At 29.7% G+C, this 12,014-nt stretch overlaps 1 long non-coding RNA gene across 1 annotated transcript; it reads right to left on the bottom strand.

Moving 5' to 3' along the window:
• Window positions 1-4,425: 4,425 nt before the first annotated feature.
• LOC136065978 (uncharacterized) lies at window positions 4,426-9,120 on the bottom strand. Its single transcript, XR_010627537.1, has 2 exons — window positions 8,727-9,120; window positions 4,426-4,967 (listed from the first exon to the last, which is right to left on the bottom strand). It is a non-coding gene; the product is annotated as an uncharacterized LOC136065978 (long non-coding RNA).
• Window positions 9,121-12,014: the final 2,894 nt, after the last annotated feature.

The following is a 12,014-nucleotide window of genomic DNA, read 5'->3' as shown; positions in this document are numbered from 1 at the left end:
AAAAAAAAAGAGGCTGAAACACAAACGTGCGTTTCAGCAAATCAGCCCAAGCCAAACAGGCACATAATATGTTTTGTCTTCGGTGGGAGAAATTTTTGATTTCCAGTAAATTATCTGATATACATAATAGTCCAAACATGAAAAGTTCATTTCTATATATTTTTTCCCGAATTATTTGTCTTTCCTGTGTAGTTGTTTGCTCGCTTATTTTATTTATTTGTTTTCATTCATAGATTCTATTGGTTAGAATGTTACCAATGCTATTTTTTTTTTTTTAATGGGGCACTTAAATTTTTCATTTTTGTTTGGTTCTTTATATGATTTTAAATTTCCTAGTTGACAATAATTAGAATTGTACAAATTATATGCAAAAGAGCATGTCATACGAGGCACTCGGGTTCAATTTCATGGCGTAGGAGAAGAAAATAGAAGATTTTGATAATGAATTCGAAGACTAGGTAGAGATGGCGGAGAATAGGGTCTTGAATTCTTGATTAATATGACATGGTTGATGACTTGGGTTCCCCTTCTCTCTCTTAATAGCTAACAGCTATCAGTGTCTTTATTTTTCATTTATTTATTGGAAGGAGCTATCAGTGGTTGTGTTTTGGTTTTGAATACCAATATTCCCTTGGCTTTGACATATTATGTACTCATAGATCTTTGAATATAGGCAGCTTACCATGGTATCTAATACTTCAGTTGCCCAAGCGAGGAAGGGAAAGGATCTCTAACCTATACCATGGGACAGACTGAGCATAGCACAGGAAGAAATACAGATTACAAGGCTCAAACAGTACAGGAACTATGGGAATGTAATCCAAGGATAAGGTTCAACACAAGTTAACTGCTATAAAATCCATGTGTTATACGAGGAGTCACTAAAAGGCCTCCAGCCACATCCTAATCTTAAAGCGTTGAGGTTGTCTTTATATATGGGTGTGAGAATTCCAAGTTGGGGTCTCTTCTATCACTAACCTTGTTAGTTTTCAAATATATAGAAATAGGAGATTGCAGCACCTCCCACCATTAAATCAACTCCCATTTCTCAAGTTTGTCTCTCTTTGTGAAATGGAAGCACTGGAATACATATCAGATGAAGACGGTGAGTCCCTCGTGCAATCAATGAGAATGTTGGTCTAATAGACAGCATTATCAGCTTGTCTCCCTTTTCAGGATGGTCGTTTTTCTCAAGTTAACTGCTATGAAGTCCAAGTTGTTTATGAGATGTTGGATAAAGTTGTATAGTTGGTAGGAGAGGAGAATGTTGTGCAATTAGTAACTGATAATGCTGCAAACTACAAAAAGGCTGGAGAAAAGTTAATGGAAACGAGGGGAGGGTAGTTTTGGACTCCTTGTGCAGCACATTGCATAGATTTGATGCTTGAAGATTTCGGAAAACATATTCCTAGCCATAAAGAAACAATTGCAGATGCCGAGAAGATTACTACATACTTATATGGCAAGACTATGCTTATACCATTGGTGAAGGAACTCACTAAAGGGAGGGATTGGATTAGAACTGGTGCTACTCGTTCTGCTACTTCATATCTTATTTTAGCATGTCTTAATGTGTCATCTGACCAATGGAAGTCAAGCAAGTTTGCAACCACGAGGGAGGGAAAACTAGTTGAAGCAATCATTTTTTATAGTCGTGGCTTTTGGTCACATGTTGATGCTATCTCTTGTCTTAGGGCTGCAGCACCCCTTATAAAGTTGCTTCGAATGGTAGATGCTGATAATCCACCTTCAATTGGTTTTCTTTATGATGGGATGAATCGCGCAAAAGAAAGGATTTGAAGTAATTTCAACAATATTCAAAGGAATTAAACTTGCTTCCCTATCTTGCTTTTATACAATTTCAACAATAGTTTTTATAAGAGGAAGTGCATTTTGATTTGCTATTAGACTATTATGTTATCAACTAATCAATATTTAATTTTGATTTGCATTAGGATTTAGAAATAAAAAACAACTAGGCAACTACTTAGCCCATTTGAAATTTTAGTTCTTAAATACAAATGCTTGAGTAGGGGTGGCAAAATCAACCTAAACCTATTTACCTACTAACTCAAATAAGATCCAAACCCACCCAATTTAAACATAATTAACATTTATGTTAATTGGGTTTTAAATAAGTACCCAATTTACCTAAACCACTCAACTCTAAAATACCCCAAAAGAACCAAAAAGACCAAAATACCTTTGGAACCTCCAAAATAATTAAAATACACTCCAAATGACCAAAAATAAATCGAAATTGACCGTGATCATTTTAGAGGTTTCAGGTATTTTCAGTCATTTTAGATATTTAGGGGGTTATTTTGGTCGTTTTGAGGTTTCAAGGCTGTTTTGCTCAGTTTAGAGGTTTCAAGGTATTTTGGTCACTTTAGAGGTCTGAGAGGTATTTTTGGTCATTTTGAGGTATTTGGGTCAATTTTGAGATTTTAGTATATTTTGATCATTTTAGAGTTTTCGAGGTATTTTGGTCATTTTACAAGTTTCAAGGTTATTTTGGATATTTTTTAGGTTTTAGGTTGCTTCTGCCATTTTTTGGTTTTAAGGGTATTTTAGTCATTTTTTAGGCTTCGAGATTTATTTTTTTCATTTTGTAGGTTATAAGAGTATTTCGGTTGATTTTTCATTCTAAGGATATTTCCATCATTTTTTTAGGTTTTAAGGATATTGCAATCATTTTTTAAGTTTTAGGAGTATTTCAGTCATTTTAAACTTTCAGATGTATTTTGTTAATTTATTTAGGTTTGAAGGGTATTTTAGTCATTTTCTAGGTTTCAGGGTCATTTAAATCATTTTCTAATGTTATGGGTATTTTGGTTATTTTGAAGATCTTGAGAGGTATTTTGGTTATTTTAGGTTTCAAGTATTTCAGTCATTTGATAGATTTTAAGGATATTTTAGTCATTTTTACGTTCTACGGGTATTTGGTAATTTTAATAGATGATTATAAAGTTATTTTGGTCATTTTATAATTGTAATAGCATTTCAGCAAATTAAAGATATTTTGACAATTTTAGTGGTTTTAATAGTGTTTTTGTTGTCTATACTACTTTTTAAGAGGTTTCTCTTGTTTAGATTCCTTAATTTCAATACCCAAAATACCTTCAAATTTACTAATTGTAAAGTTTAAATAGTAGGGTTAGACATGTAAAATAATTTAAAAACTTCTAAATTTTAGATAAATTTGAAAAAACATTTTTTACAAAATAGGAACACTCCCACTAACCACTTATTCTAAATAACTGTTCCTTTCTTTTTCTTTAAAACAAAATTAGAAAAATAAGTTAAATAACAATGATTCCTCTCTTCGCGCCCACTAATCCAATTATCTTTTTTTTTTCCCTTTTCACCCTGTTATCATCACATGTCTCACCATTCTTAATAGAAATTTAAAATTTAAAATTAACCAAAACTACTCGAGGATAACTTCCGCAAATTGAAGATTTATCCCATAAAAAAATCACCAACCTCACATGCATTGATCTATTTTTATTTTTTTTTTCCTTTTCTTTTATATGGACATCTATTTCTCTTTCTCTACAAAGAACCGCCTACAAATGTACTAATGGGGCTTACAAGTTGCATCTCCAATCTAGGTTGATAACTCTAAAAAAAAATTAAAAAAAATAATAATAATTATTCACTTTCACCTCTAGTATGAAGTTGGTGTTTATTTGATTCTCTTTCAATGGTTTTCAATGATGAATTTCATTTGGTTTGGTGGAAAGGCAATGATCGAAGACAACAATTTGCAACCAGTATCACATCTCTTTCTTTTTCTCTCACACACTCTTTTTTTTACTTTTTCGTTCCTATACAAGATAAAATTCTCACTCTTAATATCTTTGGGATTATATTTGTATTTTGTGGTTAGAACTTAGAGAATTTAAAAAGTTACAATTTTTCGCGTTTAATTGTTGCTTTTGTTTGTGGATGACTTTGTATGTTTAATTGTTGCTTTTGTTTGTTGATGGCATTATATAAACGTATGAAAAATTGTCTAAACATTAATGAAAAAAACTAACTTCAGTTGCTCTTGCTTCCTATTGGTCCATTAGGTCATTACATTTTCCCTTGATTTTTGTAGTAAATCTGAGTGTTTGAAAGATACGGCTTTACATATCTAATTTGCTTATTATATTGGGGTCTTCTCATTTTTGTTATCTATATTTACTGATTATTGGGTTAGTTTATAATGGATAAAGGTGGTTTATGTACCCAACCCAACCCAACCAAAACCATTTAACACCCCTAAACATTCAACCGTGAATATTAAAAATATGAAAATAAATTATGTTTTTAGGTGCAAACAAAAAGAGGAAACAATTTGCAACAAAAGAAAACGAATGACTTGGATTTTGTAGCATACAACTCAAAAGATAATGTGTTAACACTGATATGGACCAATAATAATAATTCTAAATATATTAGAAGACACAAGAAGTTAATAGAAAAGTTGCTCAACCTAAAGTATATGTTCTACCAAAATTTTTTTTAGAGGCCCTTGTATAGACCAAAGTCAATCATGAAACCCAAATTTCTTCTTCAAACTCTAGTATAGTCCAAAGTCAATCATAAAACCCAAACTTCTTCTTCAGAATGGTGTTAGGCCGACTATACCAAACATCAAACCTAACAATCAAAGAAAGGATCTGCCTATACTTAGCTTCCTGATTCATATTAGCCACTGTTACAGAAGCTTCAAGCTTGACCATCTTCTAGCGAAACACATCAGAAGTAGTTTGAATTTGATCAAAAGAAGTCAAAATAGTTGACTTCAATCCACCAACATTGGAGTGCATATCATTCACCTAATGCTGGATATCCACCACCACGAATTCTACATGACCAAAGCTTACACTGGAATGGTATGCCTCATACCATCCAAGCGCTGACAACCCAAATCTAGCCTCAGTGAACTCAATTTGAAGCTTCTTCAACTTCTCTCTCTATTTCAAGAAAGAATCAATCATTGCCTTCCTCCTCACTTCAGCCCTCCCAAGCATAGTTGTCAGTATTGTACGATAAGCGATATGTATTGTACAATACATATCGTATTGTGCGTAAAAATTTCTATATCAAATCGGCGTATCGTAAGTGCTCACGACTTGTACGATACAGTGTGTGTATCGTATGAATCATATCGTATCGAAAAATCATATGTATCGTATGATACAAAGACAAATACTTTAAAATGAGATTTTTTGTTAAAATTTGTACTTTTATTTGAATCTAACAAGCTGTTAGACTTGTTTTAAATACAAAATTATTAGATTACTTAATTTAACTCAATAAAATAACATAATCATAAGTTTTTTTCTCCTCTCTTTCTTTTACAAAATTTGGACTACACAATATACACTTACACTTCACTTTAATATTTACAAATTTATTTTCTATACTATAAATAAGATATTAATTCATAATAAAATTATTTTTTTATTTTTGTCAATACTGTTATAAATGCCAAGAAGAAATTTTAAAAATTTTTAAAATAAAAAGAATAAGAAGAGATAGTAAATGTTAATGACGATGAAGAAAATTTTAATGTAGAAATAAGTTTGCAAAATGATAAACATGATGATAACATTGAATTAGATAAGGTTGATTAGCCAATATAATGAAAATAAATTATTATTTTTGGGTCATTTGTAATATATTATCACTTTTGAATTTAAGCAATTTGAATGTGTATGTTATAAGCATTTGCTAGTTTAATTTATTTAGTTAGTTTGATAAATATTATTACATAAGTGATGAATAAATTAATCATTAGTTGAATATATTCAAAATTTATAATAAATATACCTTTCGTATAGGTATATCTATAACTTTTTTATAAATTTCATTAAGCGTTTGTGTATTTTACGATACACGATACGATATAGAAAAATAAAAAATTGATTTACGATACGATTTACGTTTCGACAACTATGCTCTCAAGTAACTCATAAGCCTTTTGTTGTCCCCTACGAAACCATTCACAAGTCAATAAATGCATAATGCAAAATTACCACAAAAACACTAAGTTTGTATTATATTACTAGTATATGTTATTATTAACAAACTAGTATTTAATGATCATTTTACGTGTTAGAAGACAAAACAAAAGAAGTATATGAAAAGAAGTTTATCTCCATCTTGTGATAATGATGGAGACAAAGCAGCTATTGATGAGGGTAATTTCTATCTTCAACATGTGATCATGAAGAAGATGCAATATAACCAACAACCTATTATGATATAGCACATCAAGGAAAATAAATAATAAACCAACCAAAGATTTAAACATATTAAGGATTCATATAAACAAAAACAGAACTCTAAAGCGTTTGAATACCATAGAAAATGCGGCTTAAGTCACAGCAAACCCTGAAACATAAAATGAAAAAAGAAAAAAAAAAAAAAAAAAGAGAATTTGATCAATATTTTTCTTTAAATGCATGAATGATAATTATATAACTCAATAAATATTTTTGGCTAAATTATTATATAAAACAATCACACCATATGCAATAAACCATAGAGATTGATAGTTTGAATGAACCCAAGAAAGATATGCTAAGTATCCTCAATCATTGTTACATGAAAGCAAAGTTCTTGATGTGTCCTAATTACATAGTATTTTATATGTGAATGTCTATCTACATCTATATGTGTAAGAAAATTATGCCAAATTCATTGCCAAGAACATAAATCATAATCAATGGTAACTAAAGCAAGCAGCTAGCAATATTCTAATATCAGAAATCTCTAATTGGTGAAATTCACTTGCTACATCATTGCAATACTTTTACTTTATTCCTTAAAATGCAAATATACCCAATTATCACCTTTTAAAAAAATGGAAACAGAATTTTGTTGATTCTAAAATACAATTTTAGAGAATCAACACAGTGACAGAAATATACACATTTTTATGATTTAGAGGACAAATGAAAGAAGACTCATTACAAAATCACTCACAACTGCCATATATGTAAGAAGAGGCATTCATCCAATATATATATATATATATATTGCAATGATGCGTATATTTGCATCATTGCAAATATACGCAATATTTGCAATATCATTGCAAATATGCATATATTTGAATTTTAGTACAACATAGTGACAGGAATATACACATTTTTATGATTTAGAGGACAAATGGAAGAAGACTAATTACAAAATCATTCACAACTACCATATATGTAAGAAGAGGCACTCATAAAAAATTAAAAAAAAAATTTAAAAAAAAAAAAAAACATTGTAATGATGCTTATTGCAAATATATGCAATATTTGCAATATCATTGCAAANATAATATAAATCTTGACATTTTTCAATTGTTAAAAGTAATAAATAAACTATCACTAGAAGTCAATGATTGGTTAGACTTGTCAAAACCCAATTAAAGTCAATAATTAGTTGGACTTGTCAAAACCCACTACGTCTATTATGTTCGACGAGACCCACCAATTAAATTGCACAAGATCAAAGGTAACACAAAAATTAGATTATATTATATGCATTAAGTTACTTGGGTTGCGAAAGGGTGTTGATAATATAAATCATAGCATTGAAAAAGTAACAAATAAACTATCAATAGAAGTCAAAAGTTAGTTGGACTTGTCAAAACCCACTACGTCTCCAATCTCATCAATCTGTGAATTCAATTTCTCCATCATCCAAGTCTATGCCTATCGTATTAAAATAAACAATAGCCAATATAGCAGATTTAGGGGAAACACAAAAACTATTAAATGATCATCCCAACAACATTGTGAAAACAAACATAGAAAACAGATTGAAACCTTAACTATTATAATTAATAACTATTATCTCGTAATCATCCTAAAGAGTAACATACCAAAACCTAAGCCTAAATCAAAAGCAATTCAATTGAAATACCAAAACCTAAAACATATTTTGTCAGCAAATTTTAAAATCATAACTAAAAAATTCACTAGCAATGTTTAAGAGCTATAATGGTGACTTGATGGCGGAATTTAGAGGGACAGACTGGTCAGATAAAGTCTCTCAAATCTCCCTATCTCTCTCTCACTCACTTCGGCCCTTTGCAACTTTACCCCTTATAGCCATTCATTCCTAACTATAGTGAAAAATGATTAGGACTGGTGGGCTTTTTTTTTATCATTGTAAAGGTTCAGTAATTCTACCAAACCAAACAATTCCTAAAAAAGTACTGAAACAGATTGCTTATAACAGATCAACAGCACACTTTTATGTATAACACATATAACAATCATTAAGATCAATTAGCTATCCAAAAACTTTTCAGAAGTTTTATATAAAAAAAAAAAATTAGAAGAAAAAACATAATATGTAATAAAACATTAATACCAAAGATGTAATAAAGAATAACACACTTTTATGTATAACACAATTATAACAGGCATTAAGATCAATAATCTATCAAAAAAGTAAAACATAGTATGTAATGAAAGATTAATACCAAAGATGTAACAAGGAGATTTTTTTTACATTCAAAATCAAAGTAAGTCGATATTTCATATTAATCAAATAAAAATATGAACCAAGCAAAAAATACAAACTTTACAATAGAAAAACCCACATAAGCAACAAAACAAGGTTGAAGATGAAAGAGGGGGGCAATGAGTAAAAAAGACTAAGCTTTTTAAAGCTTAAGGAAATACATCATATACATCTCTACTTCTTGACTACCAAAGAGAAGATTATACCTTTCCAAAATCTTCTTCATAGCCATTGTTTGAGAGCTTATCTACGTCTGAATCACTGAGTTCTTGTGAGTGTAGAGTCGGAATCACAGAGTTCTTATAAGTGCAGAGAGAGAGAATGAGCCATTGCAGAGTGAGGGATGGAGTGATTTTCACCTTTTACATTACAAGTATGGGCTTCACCTTTTGGGCTTGTGAAAAATGGGTTTTACTTGAAGTTTCATCCTTATTGGTTAACGAAACCAAGGTAATAGCAATGCATAAAAAAATATTATTTAGTGCAATTCTCATTTATTAGTCTAAAAAACTCATTAACTTCTTAGACTTGAAGTCTAACCAAAAAAACTTGTTTAAAAAACAAGACTACTGACTAGACAAATTATGAGCATTGCTATTACAACCAAGTTGCAAAACTTCATTGACAAACTACTCTATTTTCTTACTCTTCTATTCAACTAGCTTTATTAATAAATTAATATGCATATTGCTCTACTTTTCAAAACAAAACAATACTTTTGACTAGGCAAGTCGCGACCATTTCGCGACTTACATATACTTAAATATCAATCATATACTTACATATATTTAAATATCAGTCATATTCTTACATATACTTCAATATCAATCAAAACTGCATTGACAAACTACTCTATTTTCTTGCTCTTCTTTTCAACTAGCTTTATTAATAAATTAATATGCATATTGCTCTACTTTTCAAAACAAAACAATACTATTGATTAGGCAAGTCATGACCATTTCGCGACTTACATATACTTCAATATCAATCAAATAAGATGTGATTCAAATCCTCTAGAATTCCTAAGATACTCTATCAAATAGTTTTTTTTTTTTAATAATCCTAATCACTCTTTTAATTATTAATTTAATTATTCACTTTCTCCTCTAGTATGAAGTTGGTGTTTATTTGATTCTCTTTCAGTGGTTTTCAGTGATGAATTTCATTTAGTTTGGTGGAAAGGCAATGATCGAAGACAACAGTTTGCAACCAGCATCACATCTATTTCTTTCTCTCTCACACACTCTTTTTTTTTTACTATTTCATTCCTATACAAGATAAAATTCTCACTTTCAATATCTTTGGGATTATATTTGTACATTGTGGTTAGAACTTAGAGAATTTAAAAAGTTAGTATTTTGTGGTTAGAACTTAGAGAATTCAAAAAGTTACAATTTTTTGTGTTTAATTGTTGCTTTTGTTTGTTGATGGAATTATACAAAGGTATGAAAAATTGTCTAAACATTAATGAAAAAAACTAACTTCAATTGCTCTTGCTTCCTATTGGTCCATTAGGTCATTACATTTTCACTTGATTTTTGTAGTAAATCTAAGTGTTTGAAAGATAAGGCTTTACATATCTAATTTGTTCATTGTATTGGGGTCTACTCATTTTTGTTATCTATATTGATTATTGGGTTAGTTTATAACGGATAAGGTGGTTTATGTACCCAACCCAACCCAACTATTTAACACCCCTAAACATTCAACTGTAAATATTAAAAATATTAAAATCAATTATATTTTTAGGTGCAAACAAAAAGAAGAAACAATTTGCAACAAAAGAAAACGAATGACTTAGATTTTGTAGCATACACCTCAAAAGATAATGTGTTAATGCTGATATGGACCAATAATAATAATAATAATTCTAAATATATTAGAAGACACAAGAAGTTAATAGAAAAGTTGCTCAACCTAAAGCATATGTTCTACCAAATTTTTTTTTACAGGCTCTTGGATAGACCAAAGTCAATCACGAAACCCAAATTTCTTCTTCAAACCCTAGTGTAGTCCAAAGTCAATCAAAAAACCCAAACTTCTTCTTCAGAATGGTGTTAGGCCAACTATACCTAACAACCAAAGACAAGATCTGCCTATACTTAGCTTCCCAATTAATATCAGCCACTGCTACAGAAGCTTTAAGCTCGGCCATCTTCTAGTGAAACACATCAAAAGCAATTTGAGGTTGATCAAAAGAAGTTGAAATAGTTGAGTTCAATTCACCAACATTAGAGTGCATATCATTCACCCAACGCTGGATATCCATCACCATAAATTCTACATAACCAAAGCTTACACTAGACTGGTATGGCTAATACCATCCAAGCGCCGACAACCCAAATCTAGCCACAGTGAACTCCATTTGAAACTTCTTCAACTTCTCTCTCTGTTTCAGGAAAGAATCAATCATTGCTTTGTTTCTCCTCTCTTTTTTTTACAAAATTTGGACTACACAATATACACTTACACTTCACTTTAATATTTACAAATTTATTTTCTATACTATAAAATAAGACATTAATTGATAATAAACTTATTTTTTTTTATTTTTGTCAATACCGTTATAAGTGCCAAGAACAAAATTTTAAAATTATTAAAATAAAAAGAATAAGAAGAGATAGAAAATGTTAATGACAATGAAGAAAATTTTAATGTAGAAATAAGTTTGCAAAATGATAAACATGATGATAACATTGAATTAGATAAGGTTGATTAGCCAATATAATGAAAATAAATTATTATTTTTGGGTCATTTGTAATATATTATCACTTTTGAATTTAAGCAATTTGAATGTGTATGTTATAAGCATTTGCTAGCTAGTTTGATTTATTTAGTTAGTTTGTTAAATATTATTTAATAAGTGATGAATAAATTAGTCATTAGTTGAATATATTTAAAATTTATAATGAATATACCCTTCATATATGTATATCTTTATAAATTCCATTATGTGTTTGTGTATTTTACGATACACGTTACGATGTATAAAAATAAAAGATTGATTCATGATATGATTCACGTTTTGACAACTATGCTCTCAAGTAACTCATAAGCCTTTTGCTGTCCCCTACAAAACCTATTCACAAGTCAATAAATGCATAATGTAAAAGTACCACAAAAACACTAAGTTTGTATTATATTACTAGTATATGTTATAATTAACAAACTAGTATTTAATGATCATTTTACATGTTAAAAGACAAAACAAAAGAAGTATATGAAAATAAGTTTATCTCCATCACAGCAGCTATTTATGAGGGTAATTTCTTTCTTCAGCATGTGATCATGAAGAAGATGCAATATAACCAACAACCTATTATGATATGGCACATCAAGGAAAATAAATAATAAACCAACCAAAGATTTAAACATATTAAGGACTCATATAAACAAAAACAGAACTCTAAAGTGTTTGATTACCATAGAAAATGAGGCTTAAGTCACAGCAAACCCTGAAATGTAAAATATGAAAAAAAAAAAAAAAAAAAAA

Source organism: Quercus suber, unplaced genomic scaffold (assembly GCF_002906115.3).
Source record: "Quercus suber isolate HL8 unplaced genomic scaffold, Cork oak 2.0 scaffold_1462, whole genome shotgun sequence".
Taxonomy (NCBI): Eukaryota; Viridiplantae; Streptophyta; class Magnoliopsida; order Fagales; family Fagaceae; genus Quercus; species Quercus suber.
This window is presented reverse-complemented; position numbering and strand designations above follow the sequence as displayed.